Source organism: Hypanus sabinus (genome assembly GCF_030144855.1).
Source record: "Hypanus sabinus isolate sHypSab1 chromosome X1 unlocalized genomic scaffold, sHypSab1.hap1 SUPER_X1_unloc_5, whole genome shotgun sequence".
Classification (NCBI taxonomy): domain Eukaryota; kingdom Metazoa; phylum Chordata; class Chondrichthyes; order Myliobatiformes; family Dasyatidae; genus Hypanus; species Hypanus sabinus.
In genome coordinates, this window is record NW_026778974.1 from 697,372 (window position 1) to 711,846 (window position 14,475).

The following is a 14,475-nucleotide window of genomic DNA, read 5'->3' on the forward strand; positions in this document are numbered from 1 at the left end:
GTGTCCATCTGCCATTTCACCATGTCCATCTGCCATTTCCCCGTTTCCATCTGCCATTTCCTCGTGTCCATCTGCCATTTCCCACTCTGTCCATCGGCCATTTCCCTGTGTCCATCTGCCTTTTCCCACTGTGTCCATCTGCCATTTCCCCCGTGTCCATCTGCCATTTCCCCCTGTGTCCTTCTGCCATTTCGCAATGTCCATCTGCCATTTCCCCCTGTGTCCATCTGCCATTTCCCACTGTGTCCATCGCCATTTCTCCCGTGTCCATCTGCCATTTCCCCCTGTGTCCATCTGCCATTTCCCACTGTGTCCATCTGCCATTTCCCCCAGTGTCCATCTGCCATTTCCCTCTGTGTCCATCTGCCATTTCCCTCTGTGTCCATCTGCCATTTCCCCGTGTCCAACTGCCATTTCCCAGTTTCCATCTGCAATTTCCCTCTGTGTCCATCTGCCATTTCCCACAGTGTCCATCTGCCTTTCCCACTGTGTCCAGCTGCCATTTACCCGTGTCCATCTGCCATTTCCCCTATCCGTCTGCCATTTCCGGGTGTCCGACTGAGATTTCCCACTGTGTCAATCTGCCATTTCCCCGTGTCCATCTGCCATTTCCCAGTGTGTCCTTCTGCTATTTCCCACTGTGTCCGTCTGACATTTCCCCGTCCATCTGCCATTTCCCAATGTGTCCATCTGCCATTTCCCACTTTGTTCATCTGCCGTTTCCCCGTGTCCATCTGCCGTTTCCCCGTTTCCATCTGCCATTTCCCTCTGTGTCCATCCGCCATTTCCCCGTGTCCAACTGCCATTTCCCCGTGTCTATCTGCCATTTCCCTCGTGTCCATCTGCCATTTCCCCGGTGTCCATCTGCCATTTCACACTGTGTCCATCTGCTATTTCCCTGTGTCCATCTCTCATTTCCCGTGTCCATCTCTCATTTCGCACTATGTCCATGTGCCATTTCCCCGTGTCCATCTGCCATTTCCCTGTGTCCATCTGCCATTTCCCACTGTGTCCATCTGCCATTTCGCCGTGTCCATCTGCCATTTCCCCGTGTCCATCTGACATTTCCCCGTGTCAGTCTGCCATTTCCCACTGAGTCCATCTGCCATTTCCCTGTGTCCATCTGCCGTTTCCCACTGTGTCCATCTGCCATTTCCCCGTGTCCATCTCCCATTTCCCCGTGTCCATCTGCCATTTCACAGTGTCCGTCTGCCATTTCCCACAGTGTCCATCTGCCATTTCCCACTTCCATCTGCCATTTCCCCCTGTCCATCTGCCATTTCCCACTGTGTCCATCTGCCATTTCCCACTGCGTCCGTCTGACATTTCCCCGTGTCTATCTTCTTTACCACTGTGTCCATCTACCATTTCCCCATGTCCATCTGCCATTCCAACTGTCCATCTGCCATTTCCCCCTGTATCCATCTGCCAGTTCCCATTGTGTCCATCTGTCATTTCCCCGTATCCATCTGCCATTTCCCCTGTCCATCTGCCATTTCCCAAAGTGTCCATCTGCCATTTCCCACTTCCATCTGCCATTTCCCCCTGTGTCCCTGCCATTTCCCACTGTGTCCATCTGTCATTTCCCACAGCCTTCGTCTGCCATTTCCCCGAGTCCATCTTCAATTTCCCACTGTGTCCATCTGCCATTTCCCACTGTGTCCATCTGCCATTTCCCCGTGACTATCTTCAATTTCCCACTGTGTCCATCTGCCATTTCCCTGTGTCCATCTGCCATTTCCCACTGTGTCCATCTGCATTTCCCCGTGTCAATCTGCCATTCCCACTGTGTCCATCTGCCGTTTCCCACTGTCCATCTGCCGTTTCCCCGTTTCCATCTGCCATTTCCCCTGTGTCCATCTGCCATTTCCCCCGTGTCCAACTGCCATTTCCCCGGTGTACATCTGCCATTTCGCACTGTGTCCATGTGCCATTTCCCCGTGTCCATCTGCCATTTCCCTGTGTCCATCTGCCATTTCCCCCTGTCCATCGGCCATTTCCCCGTCCATCTGCCATTTCACACTGTGTCCATCTGCCATTTCGCCGTCTCCATCTGCCATTTCCCCGTGTCCATCTGCCTTTTCCCCGTGTCAGTCTGCCATTTCCCACTGTGCCCATCTGCCATTTCTCTGTGTCCATCTGCCGTTTCCCACTGTGTCCATCTGCCATTTCCCCCGTGTCCATCTGCCATTTCCCCCTGTGTCCATCTGCCATTTCGCAATGTCCATCTGCCATTTCCCACTGTGTCCATCGCCATTTCTCCCGTGTCCATCTGCCATTTCCCCCTGTGTCCATCTGCCATTTCCCACTGTGTCCATCTGCCATTTCCCCCAGTGTCCATCTGCCATTTCCCTCTGTGTCCATCTGCCATTTCCCTCTGTGTCCATCTGCCATTTCCCCGTGTCCAACTGCCATTTCCCAGTTTCCATCTGCAATTTCCCCCGTGTCCATCTACCATTCCCCACAGTGTCCATCTGCCTTTCCCACTGTGTCCATCTGCCATTTACCCGTGTCCATCTGCCATTTCCCCTATCCGTCTGCCATTTCCGGGTGTCCGACTGAGATTTCCCACTGTGTCAATCTGCCATTTCCCCGTGTGCATCTGCCATTTCCCAGTGTGTCCTTCTGCTATTTCCCACTGTGTCCGTCTGACATTTCCCCGTCCATCTGCCATTTCCCAATGTGTCCATCTGCCATTTCCCACTTTGTTCATCTGCCGTTTCCCCGTGTCCATCTGCCGTTTCCCCGTTTCCATCTGCCATTTCCCTCTGTGTCCATCCGCCATTTCCCCGTGTCCAACTGCCATTTCCCCGTGTCTATCTGCCATTTCCCTCGTGTCCATCTGCCATTTCCCCGGTGTCCATCTGTCATTTCACACTGTGTCCATCTGCTATTTCCCTGTGTCCATCTCTCATTTCCCGTGTCCATCTCTCATTTCGCACTATGTCCATGTGCCATTTCCCCGTGTCCATCTGCCATTTCCCTGTGTCCATCTGCCATTTCCCACTGTGTCCATCTGCCATTTCGCCCGTGTCCATCCGCCATTTCCCCGTGTCCATCTGACATTTCCCCGTGTCAGTCTGCCATTTCCCACTGAGTCCATCTGACATTTCCCTGTGTCCATCTGCCGTTTCCCACTGTGTCCATCTGCCATTTCCCCGTGTCCATCTCCCATTTCCCCGTGTCCATCTGCCATTTCACCGTGTCCGTCTGCCATTTCCCACAGTGTCCATCTGCCATTTCCCACTTCCATCTGCCATTTCCCCCCGTCCATCTGCCATTTCCCACTGTGTCCATCTGCCATTTCCCACTGCGTCCGTCTGCCATTTCCCCGTGTCTATCTTCTTTACCACTGTGTCCATCTACCATTTCCCCATGTCCATCTGCCATTCCAACTGTCCATCTGCCATTTCCCCCTGTATCCAACTGCCAGTTCCCATTGTGTCAATCTGTCATTTCCCCGTATCCATCTGCCATTTCCCCTGTGTCCATCTGCCATTTCCCACAGTGTCCATCTGCCATTTCCCACTTCCATCTGCCATTTCCCCCTGTGTCCATCTGCCATTTCCCACTGTGTCCATCTGTCATTTCCCACAGCCTTCGTCTGCCATTTCCCCGAGTCCATCTTCAATTTCCCACTGTGTCCATCTGCCATTTCCCACTGTGTCCATCTGCCATTTCCCCTTGACTATCTTCAATTTCCCACTGTGTCCATCTGCCTTTTCCCTGTGTCCATCTGCCATTTCCCACTGTGTCCATCTGCATTTCCCCGTGTCAATCTGCCATTCCCACTGTGTCCATCTGCCGTTTCCCACTGTCCATCTGCCGTTTCCCCGTTTCCATCTGCCATTTCCCCTGTGTCCATCTGCCATTTCCCAAAGTGTCCATCTGCCATTTCCCACTTCCATCTGCCATTTCCCCCTGTGTCCCTGCCATTTCCCACTGTGTCCATCTGTCATTTCCCACAGCCTTCGTCTGCCATTTCCCCGAGTCCATCTTCAATTTCCCACTGTGTCCATCTGCCATTTCCCACTGTGTCCATCTGCCATTTCCCCGTGACTATCTTCAATTTCCCACTGTGTCCATCTGCCATTTCCCTGTGTCCATCTGCCATTTCCCACTGTGTCCATCTGCATTTCCCCGTGTCAATCTGCCATTCCCACTGTGTCCATCTGCCGTTTCCCACTGTCCATCTGCCGTTTCCCCGTTTCCATCTGCCATTTCCCCTGTGTCCATCTGCCATTTCCCCCGTGTCCAACTGCCATTTCCCCGGTGTACATCTGCCATTTCGCACTGTGTCCATGTGCCATTTCCCCGTGTCCATCTGCCATTTCCCTGTGTCCATCTGCCATTTCCCCCTGTCCATCGGCCATTTCCCCGTCCATCTGCCATTTCACACTGTGTCCATCTGCCATTTCGCCGTCTCCATCTGCCATTTCCCCGTGTCCATCTGCCTTTTCCCCGTGTCAGTCTGCCATTTCCCACTGTGCCCATCTGCCATTTCTCTGTGTCCATCTGCCGTTTCCCACTGTGTCCATCTGCCATTTCCCCCGTGTCCATCTGCCATTTCCCCCTGTGTCCATCTGCCATTTCGCAATGTCCATCTGCCATTTCCCACTGTGTCCATCGCCATTTCTCCCGTGTCCATCTGCCATTTCCCCCTGTGTCCATCTGCCATTTCCCACTGTGTCCATCTGCCATTTCCCCCAGTGTCCATCTGCCATTTCCCTCTGTGTCCATCTGCCATTTCCCTCTGTGTCCATCTGCCATTTCCCCGTGTCCAACTGCCATTTCCCAGTTTCCATCTGCAATTTCCCCCGTGTCCATCTACCATTCCCCACAGTGTCCATCTGCCTTTCCCACTGTGTCCATCTGCCATTTACCCGTGTCCATCTGCCATTTCCCCTATCCGTCTGCCATTTCCGGGTGTCCGACTGAGATTTCCCACTGTGTCAATCTGCCATTTCCCCGTGTGCATCTGCCATTTCCCAGTGTGTCCTTCTGCTATTTCCCACTGTGTCCGTCTGACATTTCCCCGTCCATCTGCCATTTCCCAATGTGTCCATCTGCCATTTCCCACTTTGTTCATCTGCCGTTTCCCCGTGTCCATCTGCCGTTTCCCCGTTTCCATCTGCCATTTCCCTCTGTGTCCATCCGCCATTTCCCCGTGTCCAACTGCCATTTCCCCGTGTCTATCTGCCATTTCCCTCGTGTCCATCTGCCATTTCCCCGGTGTCCATCTGTCATTTCACACTGTGTCCATCTGCTATTTCCCTGTGTCCATCTCTCATTTCCCGTGTCCATCTCTCATTTCGCACTATGTCCATGTGCCATTTCCCCGTGTCCATCTGCCATTTCCCTGTGTCCATCTGCCATTTCCCACTGTGTCCATCTGCCATTTCGCCCGTGTCCATCCGCCATTTCCCCGTGTCCATCTGACATTTCCCCGTGTCAGTCTGCCATTTCCCACTGAGTCCATCTGACATTTCCCTGTGTCCATCTGCCGTTTCCCACTGTGTCCATCTGCCATTTCCCCGTGTCCATCTCCCATTTCCCCGTGTCCATCTGCCATTTCACCGTGTCCGTCTGCCATTTCCCACAGTGTCCATCTGCCATTTCCCACTTCCATCTGCCATTTCCCCCCGTCCATCTGCCATTTCCCACTGTGTCCATCTGCCATTTCCCACTGCGTCCGTCTGCCATTTCCCCGTGTCTATCTTCTTTACCACTGTGTCCATCTACCATTTCCCCATGTCCATCTGCCATTCCAACTGTCCATCTGCCATTTCCCCCTGTATCCAACTGCCAGTTCCCATTGTGTCAATCTGTCATTTCCCCGTATCCATCTGCCATTTCCCCTGTGTCCATCTGCCATTTCCCACAGTGTCCATCTGCCATTTCCCACTTCCATCTGCCATTTCCCCCTGTGTCCATCTGCCATTTCCCACTGTGTCCATCTGTCATTTCCCACAGCCTTCGTCTGCCATTTCCCCGAGTCCATCTTCAATTTCCCACTGTGTCCATCTGCCATTTCCCACTGTGTCCATCTGCCATTTCCCCTTGACTATCTTCAATTTCCCACTGTGTCCATCTGCCTTTTCCCTGTGTCCATCTGCCATTTCCCACTGTGTCCATCTGCATTTCCCCGTGTCAATCTGCCATTCCCACTGTGTCCATCTGCCGTTTCCCACTGTCCATCTGCCGTTTCCCCGTTTCCATCTGCCATTTCCCCTGTGTCCATCTGCCATTTCCCCCGTGTCCAACTGCCATTTCCCCGGTGTCCATCTGCCATTTCGCACTGTGTCCATGTGCCATTTCCCCATGTCCATCTGCCATTTCCCTGTGTCCATCTGCCATTTCCCCCTGTCCATCGGCCATTTCCCCGTCCATCTGCCATTTCGCACTGTGTCCATCTGCCATTTCGCCGTCTCCATCTGCCATTTCCCCGTGTCCATCTGCCTTTTCCCCGTCTCAGTCTGCCATTTCCCACTGTGCCCATCTGCCATTTCCCCGTGTCCATCTCCCATTTCTCCGTGTCCATTTGCCATTTCACGGTTTCCGTCTGCCATTTCCAACAGTGTGCATCTGCCATTTCCAACCTCCATCTGAAATTTCCCCCTGTGTCCATCTGCCATTTCCCTCTGTGTCCATCTGCCATTTCCCTCTGTGTCCATCTGCCATTTCCCCGTGTCCAACTGCCATTTCCCACAGTGTCCATCTGCCTTTCCCACTGTGTCCATCTGCCATTTACCCGTGTCCATCTGCCATTTCCCCTATCCGTCTGCCATTTCCGGGTGTCCGACTGAGATTTCCCACTGTGTCAATCTGCCATTTCCCCGTGTCCATCTGCCATTTCCCAGTGTGTCCTTCTGCTATTTCCCACTGTGTCCGTCTGACATTTCCCCGTCCATCTGCCATTTCCCAATGTGTCCATCTGCCATTTCCCACTTTGTTCATCTGCCGTTTCCCCGTGTCCATCTGCCGTTTCCCCGTTTCCATCTGCCATTTCCCTCTGTGTCCATCCGCCATTTCCCCGTGTCCAACTGCCATTTCCCCGTGTCTATCTGCCATTTCCCTCGTGTCCATCTGCCATTTCCCCGGTGTCCATCTGCCATTTCACACTGTGTCCATCTGCTATTTCCCTGTGTCCATCTCTCATTTCCCGTGTCCATCTCTCATTTCGCACTGTGTCCATGTGCCATTTCCCCGTGTCCATCTGCCATTTCCCTGTGTCCATCTCCCATTTCCCACTGTGTCCATCTGCCATTTCCCCGTGTCAGTCTGCCATTTCCCACTGAGTCCATCTGCCAATTCCCTGTGTCCATCTGCCGTTTCCCACTGTGTCCATCTGCCATTTCCCCGTGTCCATCTCCCATTTCCCCGTGTCCATCTGCCATTCAACCGTGTCCGTCTGCCATTTCCCACAGTGTCCATCTGCCATTTCCCACTTCCATCTGCCATTTCCCCCTGTCCATCTGCCATTTCCCACTGTGTCCATCTGCCATTTCCCACTGCGTCCGTCTGCCATTTCCCCGTGTCTATCTTCAATTTACCACTGTGTCCATCTGCCATTTCCCCATGTCCATCTGCCATTCCAACTGTCCATCTGTCATTTCCCCCTGTATCCATCTGCCATTTCCCACTGTGTCCATCTGTCATTTCCCCGTATCCATCTGCCATTTCCCCTGTGTCCATCTGCCATTTCCCACAGTGTCCATCTGCCATTTCCCACTTCCATCTGCCATTTCCCCCTGTGTCCATCTGCCATTTCCCACTGTGTCCGTCTGACATTTCCCCGTCCATCTGCCATTTCCCAATGTGTCCATCTGCCATTTCCCACTTTGTTCATCTGCCGTTTCCCCGTGTCCATCTGCCGTTTCTCCGTTTCCATCTGCCATTTCCCTCTGTGTCCATCCGCCATTTCCCCGTGTCCAACTGCCATTTCCCCGTGTCTATCTGCCATTTCCCTCGAGTCCATCTGCCATTTCCCCGGTGTCCATCTGCCATTTCCCACTGTGTCCATCTGCTATTTCCCTATGTCCATCTCTCATTTCCCGTGTCCATCTCTCATTTCGAACTGTGTCCATGTGCCATTTCCCCGTGTCCATCTGCCATTTCCATGTGTCCATCTGCCATTTCCCACTGTGTCCATCTGCCATTTCGCCGTGTCCATCTGCCATTTCCCCGTGTCCATCTGCCATTTCCCCGTGTCAGTCTGCCATTTCCCACTGTGTCCATCTGCCATTTCCCTGTGTCCATCTGCCGTTTCCCACTGTGTCCATCTGCCAATTCCCCGTGTCCATCTCCCATTTCCCCGTGTCCATCTGCCATTTCACCGTGTCCGTCTGCCATTTCCCACAGTGTCCATCTGCCATTTCCCACTTCCATCTGCCGTTACCCCGTGTCCATCTGCCGTTTCCCCGTTTCCATCTGCCATTTCCCTCTGTGTCCATCCACCATTTCCCCGTGTCCAACTGCCATTTCCCCGTGTCCATCTGCCATTTCACCGTGTCCGTCTGCCATTTCCCACAGTGTCCATCTGCCATTTCACACTTCCATCTGCCATTTCCCCCTGTCCATCTGCCATTTCCCACTGTGTCCATCTGCCATTTCCCACTGCGTCCTTCTGCCATTTCCCCGTGTCTATCTTCAATTTACCACTGTGTCCATCTGCCATTTCCCCATGTCCATCTGCCATTCCAACTGTCCATCTGCCGTTTCCCCCTGTATCCATCTGCCATTTCCCCCTGTGTCCATCTGCCATTTCCCACTGTCCATCTGCCATTTCCCACAGCCTTCGTCTGCCATTTCTCCGTGTCCATCTTGAATTTCCCAATGTGTCCATCTGCCATTTCCCACTGTGTCCATCTGCCATTTCACCATGTCCATCTGCCATTTCCCCGTTTCCATCTGCCATTTCCTCGTGTCCATCTGCCATTTCCCACTGTGTCCATCGGCCATTTCCCTGTGTCCATCTGCCATTTCCCACTGTGTCCATCTGCCATTTCCCCCGTGTCCATCTGCCATTTCCCCCTGTGTCCATCTGCCATTTCGCAATGTCCATCTGCCATTTCCCCCTGTGTCCATCTGCCATTTCCCACTGTGTCCATCTGCCATTTCCCCCAGTGTCCATCTGCCATTTCCCTCTGTGTCCATCTGCCATTTCCCTCTGTGTCCATCTGCCATTTCCCCGTGTCCAACTGCCATTTCCCAGTTTCCATCTGCAATTTCCCCCGTGTCCATCTGCCATTTCCCACAGTGTCCATCTGCCTTTCCCACTGTGTCCATCTGCCATTTACCCGTGTCCATCTGCCATTTCCCCTATCCGTCTGCCATTTCCCCGTGTCCGACTGAGATTTCCCACTGTGTCAATCTGCCATTTCCCCGTGTCCATCTGCCATTTCCCAGTGTGTCCTTCTGCTATTTCCCACTGTGTCCGTCTGACATTTCCCCGTCCATCTGCCATTTCCCAATGTGTCCATCTGCCATTTCCCACTTTGTTCATCTGCCGTTTCCCCGTGTCCATCTGCCGTTTCCCCGTTTCCATCTGCCATTTCCCTCTGTGTCCATCCGCCATTTCCCCGTGTCCAACTGCCATTTCCCCGTGTCTATCTGCCATTTCCCTCGTGTCCATCTGCCATTTCCCCGGTGTCCATCTGCCATTTCACACTGTGTCCATCTGCTATTTCCCTGTGTCCATCTCTCATTTCCCGTGTCCATCTCTCATTTCGCACTGTGTCCATGTGCCATTTCCCCGTGTCCATCTGCCATTTCCCTGTGTCCATCTGCCATTTCCCACTGTGTCCATCTGCCATTTCGCCGTGTCCATCTGCCATTTCCCCGTGTCCATCTGACATTTCCCCGTGTCAGTCTGCCATTTCCCACTGAGTCCATCTGCCATTTCCCTGTGTCCATCTGCCGTTTCCCAGTGTGTCCATCTGCCATTTCCCCGTGTCCATCTCCCATTTCCCCGTGTCCATCTGCCATTTCACCGTGTCCGTCTGCCATTTCCCACAGTGTCCATCTGCCATTTCCCACTTCCATCTGCCATTTCCCCCTGTCCATCTGCCATTTCCCACTGTGTCCATCTGCCATTTCCCACTGCGTCCGTCTGCCATTTCCCCGTGTCTATCTTCAATTTACCACTGTGTCCATCTGCCATTTCCCCATGTCCATCTGCCATTCCAACTGTCCATCTGCCATTTCCCCCTGTATCCATCTGCCAGTTCCCATTGTGTCCATCTGTCATTTCCCCGTATCCATCTGCCATTTCCCCTGTGTCCATCTGCCATTTCCCACAGGGTCCATCTGCCATTTCCCACTTCCATCTGCCATTTCCCCCTGTGTCCATCTGCCATTTCCCACTGTGTCCATCTGCCATTTCCCACAGCCTTCGTCTGCCATTTCCCACAGCCTTCGTCTGCCATTTCCCCGAGTCCATCTTCAATTTCCCACTGTGTCCATCTGCCATTTCCCACTGTGTCCATCTGCCATTTCCCCGTGACTATCTTCAATTTCCCACTGTGTCCATCTGCCATTTCCCTGTGTCCATCTGCATTTCCCCGTGTCAATCTGCCATTCCCACTGTGTCCATCTGCCGTTTCCCACTGTCCATCTGCCGTTTCCCCGTTTCCATCTGCCATTTCCCCTGTGTCCATCTGCCATTTCCCCCGTGTCCAACTGCCATTTGCCCCGTGTCCATCTGCCATTTCCCTGTGTCTATCTGCCATTTCCCCCTGTCCATCGGCCATTTCCCCGTCCATCTGCCATTTCACACTGTGTCCATCTGCCATTTCGCCGTCTCCATCTGCCGTTTCCCACTGTCCATCTGCCGTTTCCCCGTTTCCATCTGCCATTTCCCCTGTGTCCATCTGCCATTTCCCCCGTGTCCAACTGCCATTTCCCCCGTGTCCATCTGCCATTTCCCTGTGTCCATCTGCCATTTCCCCCTGTCCATCGGCCATTTCCCCGTCCATCTGCCATTTCACACTGTGTCCATCTGCCATTTCACCGTCTCCATCTGCCATTTCCCCGTGTCCATCTGCCTTTTCCCCGTGTCAGTCTGCCATTTCCCACTGTGCCCATCTGCCATTTCTCTGTGTCCATCTGCCGTTTCCCACTGTGTCCATCTGCCATTTCCCCGTGTCCATCTCCCATTTCTCCGTGTCCATTTGCCATTTCACGGTTTCCGTCTGCCATTTCCAACAGTGTGCATCTGCCATTTCCAACCTCCATCTGCCATTTCCCCCTGTGTCCATCTGCCATTTCCCTCTGTGACCATCTGCCATTTCCCTCTGTGTCCAACTGCCATTTCCCCAAGTCCAACTGCCATTTCCCAGTTTCCATCTGCAATTTCCCCCGTGTCCATCTGCCATTTCCCACAGTGTCCATCTGCCTTTCCCACTGTGTCCATCTGCCATTTACCCGTGTCCATCTGCCATTTCCCCTATCCGTCTGCCATTTCCGGGTGTCCGACTGAGATTTCCCACTGTGTCAATCTGCCATTTCCCCGTGTCCATCTGCCATTTCCCAGTGTGTCCTTCTGCTATTTCCCACTGTGTCCGTCTGACATTTCCCCGTCCATCTGCCATTTCCCAATGTGTCCATCTGCCATTTCCCACTTTGTTCATCTGCCGTTTCCCCGTGTCCATCTGCCGTTTCCCCGTTTCCATCTGCCATTTCCCTCTGTGTCCATCCGCCATTTCCCCGTGTCCAACTGCCATTTCCCCGTGTCTATCTGCCATTTCCCTCGTGTACATCTGCCATTTCCCCGGTGTCCATCTGCCATTTCACACTGTGTCCATCTGCTATTTCCCTGTGTCCATCTCTCATTTCCCGTGTCCATCTCTCATTTCGCACTGTGTCCATGTGCCATTTCCCCGTGTCCATCTGCCATTTCCCTGTGTCCATCTGCCATTTCCCACTGTGTCCATCTGCCATTTCGCCGTGTCCATCTGCCATTTCCCCGTGTCCATCTGACATTTCCCCGTGTCAGTCTGCCATTTCCCACTGAGTCCATCTGCCATTTCCCTGTGTCCATCTGCCGTTTCCCACTGTGTCCATCTGCCATTTCCCCGTGTCCATCTCCCATTTCCCCGTGTCCATCTGCCATTTCACCGTGTCCGTCTGCCATTTCCCACAGTGTCCATCTGCCATTTCCCACTTCCATCTGCCATTTCCCCCTGTCCAACTGCCATTTACCACTGTGTCCATCTGCCATTTCCCCATGTCCATCTGCCATTCCAACTGTCCATCTGCCATTTCCCCCAGTGTCCATCTGCCATTTCCCACTGTGTCCATCTGCCATTTCCCCCGTGTCCATCTGCCATTTCCCTCTGTGTCTATCTGACATTTCCCCGTCCATCTGCCATTTCCCAATGTGTCCATCTGCCATTTCCCACTTTGTTCATCTGCCGTTTCCCCGTGTCCATCTGCCGTTTCCCCGTTTCCATCTGCCATTTCCCTCTGTGTCCATCTGCCATTTCCCCGTGTCCATCTCCCATTTCTCCGTGTCCATCTGCCATTTCACGGTGTCCGTCTGCCATTTCCCACAGTGTGCATCTGCCATTTCCAACTTCCATCTGCCATTTCCCTCTGTGTCCATCTGCCATTTCCCACTGCGTCCGTCTGCCATTTCCCCGTGTCCATCTTCAATTTCCCACTGTGTCCATCTGCCATTTCCCACTGCGTCCGTCTGCCATTTCCCCATGTCTATCTTCAATTTCCCACTCTGTCCATCTGCCATTTCCCCATGTCCATCTGCCATTCCAACTGTCCATCTGCCATTTCCCCCTGTATCCATCTGCCATTTCCCACTCTGTCCATCTGCCATTTCCCCGTGTCCATCTGCCATTTCCCCTGTGTCCATCTGCCATTTCCCACAGTGTCCATCTGCCATTTCCCACTGTGTCCATCTGCCATTTCCCACAGCCTTCGTCTGCCATTTCCCCGTGTCCACCTTCAATTTTCCACTGTGTCCATCTGCCATTTCCCACTGTTTTCATCTGCCATTTCCCCGTGTCCATCTTCAATTTCCCACTGTGTCCATCGGCCATTTCCCACTGTGTCCATCTGCCTTTTCCCTGTGTCCATCTGCCATTTCCCACTGTGTCCATCTGCCATTTCCCCGTGTCAATCTGCCATTCCCACAGTGTCCATCTGCCATTTCGCACTGTCCATCTGCCATTTCCCACTGTGTCCATCTGCCATTTCCCACTGTGTCCATCCGCCATTTCTCCCGTGTCCATCTGCCATTTCCCCCTGTGTCCATCTGTCATTTCCCACTGTGTCCATCTGCCATTTCCCCCAGTGTCCATCTACCATTTCCCTCTGTGTCCATCTGCCATTTCCCTCTGTGTCCATCTGCCATTTCCCCGTGTCCAACTGCCATTTCCCAGTTTCCATCTGCAATTTACCCCGTGTCCATCTGCCATTTCCCACAGTGTCCATCTGCCTTTTCCCTCTGTGTCCATCTGCCATTTCCCCGTGTCCAACTGCCATTTCCCTGTTTCCATCTGCAATTTCCCCCGTGTCCATCTGCCATTTCCCACAGTGTCCATCTGCCTTTCCCACTGTCCATCTGCCATTTCCCACTGTCCCTCGGCCATTTCCCACTGTGTCCATCTGCCATTTCCCACTGTGTCCATCTGCCATTTCCCCGTGTCAATCTGCCATTCCCACAGTGTCCATCTCCCGTTTCCCACTGTCCATCTGCCATTTCCCACTGTCCCTCGGCCATTTCCCACTGTGTCCATCTGCCATTTCCCCGTGTCAATCTGCCATTCCCACTGTCTCTATCTGCCATTCCCACTGTGTCCATCTGCCATTTCCCACTGCGTCCGTCTGCCATTTCCCCGTTTCCATCTGCCATTTCCCCCGTGTCCATCTGCCATTTCCCACTGTGTCCATCTGCCATTTCCCTGTGTCCATCTGCCATTTCCCCCTGTGTCCATCTGCCATTTCCCACTGTGTCCATCTGCCATTTCCCCCAGTGTCCATCTGCCATTTCCCTCTGTGTCCATTTGCCATTTCCCTCTGTGTCCATCTGCCATTTCCCCGTGTCCAACTGCCATTTCCCAGTTTCCATCTGCAATTTCCCCCGTGTCCATCTGCCATTTCCCACAGTGTCCATCTGCCTTTCCCACTGTGTCCATCTGCCATTTACCCGTGTCCATCAGCCATTTCCCCTATCCGTTTGCCATTTCCCCGTGTCCGACTGAGATTTCCCACTGTGTCAATCTGCCATTTCCCCGTGTCCATCTGCCATTTCCCAGTGTGTCCTTCTGCTATTTCCCACTGTGTCCGTCTGACATTTCCCCGTCCATCTGCCATTTCCCAATGTGTCCATCTGCCATTTCCCACTTTGTTCATCTGCCGTTTCCCCGTGTCCATCTGCCGTTTCTCCGTTTCCATCTGCCATTTCCCTCTGTGTCCATCCGCCATTTCCCCGTGTCCAACTGCCATTTCCCCGTGTCT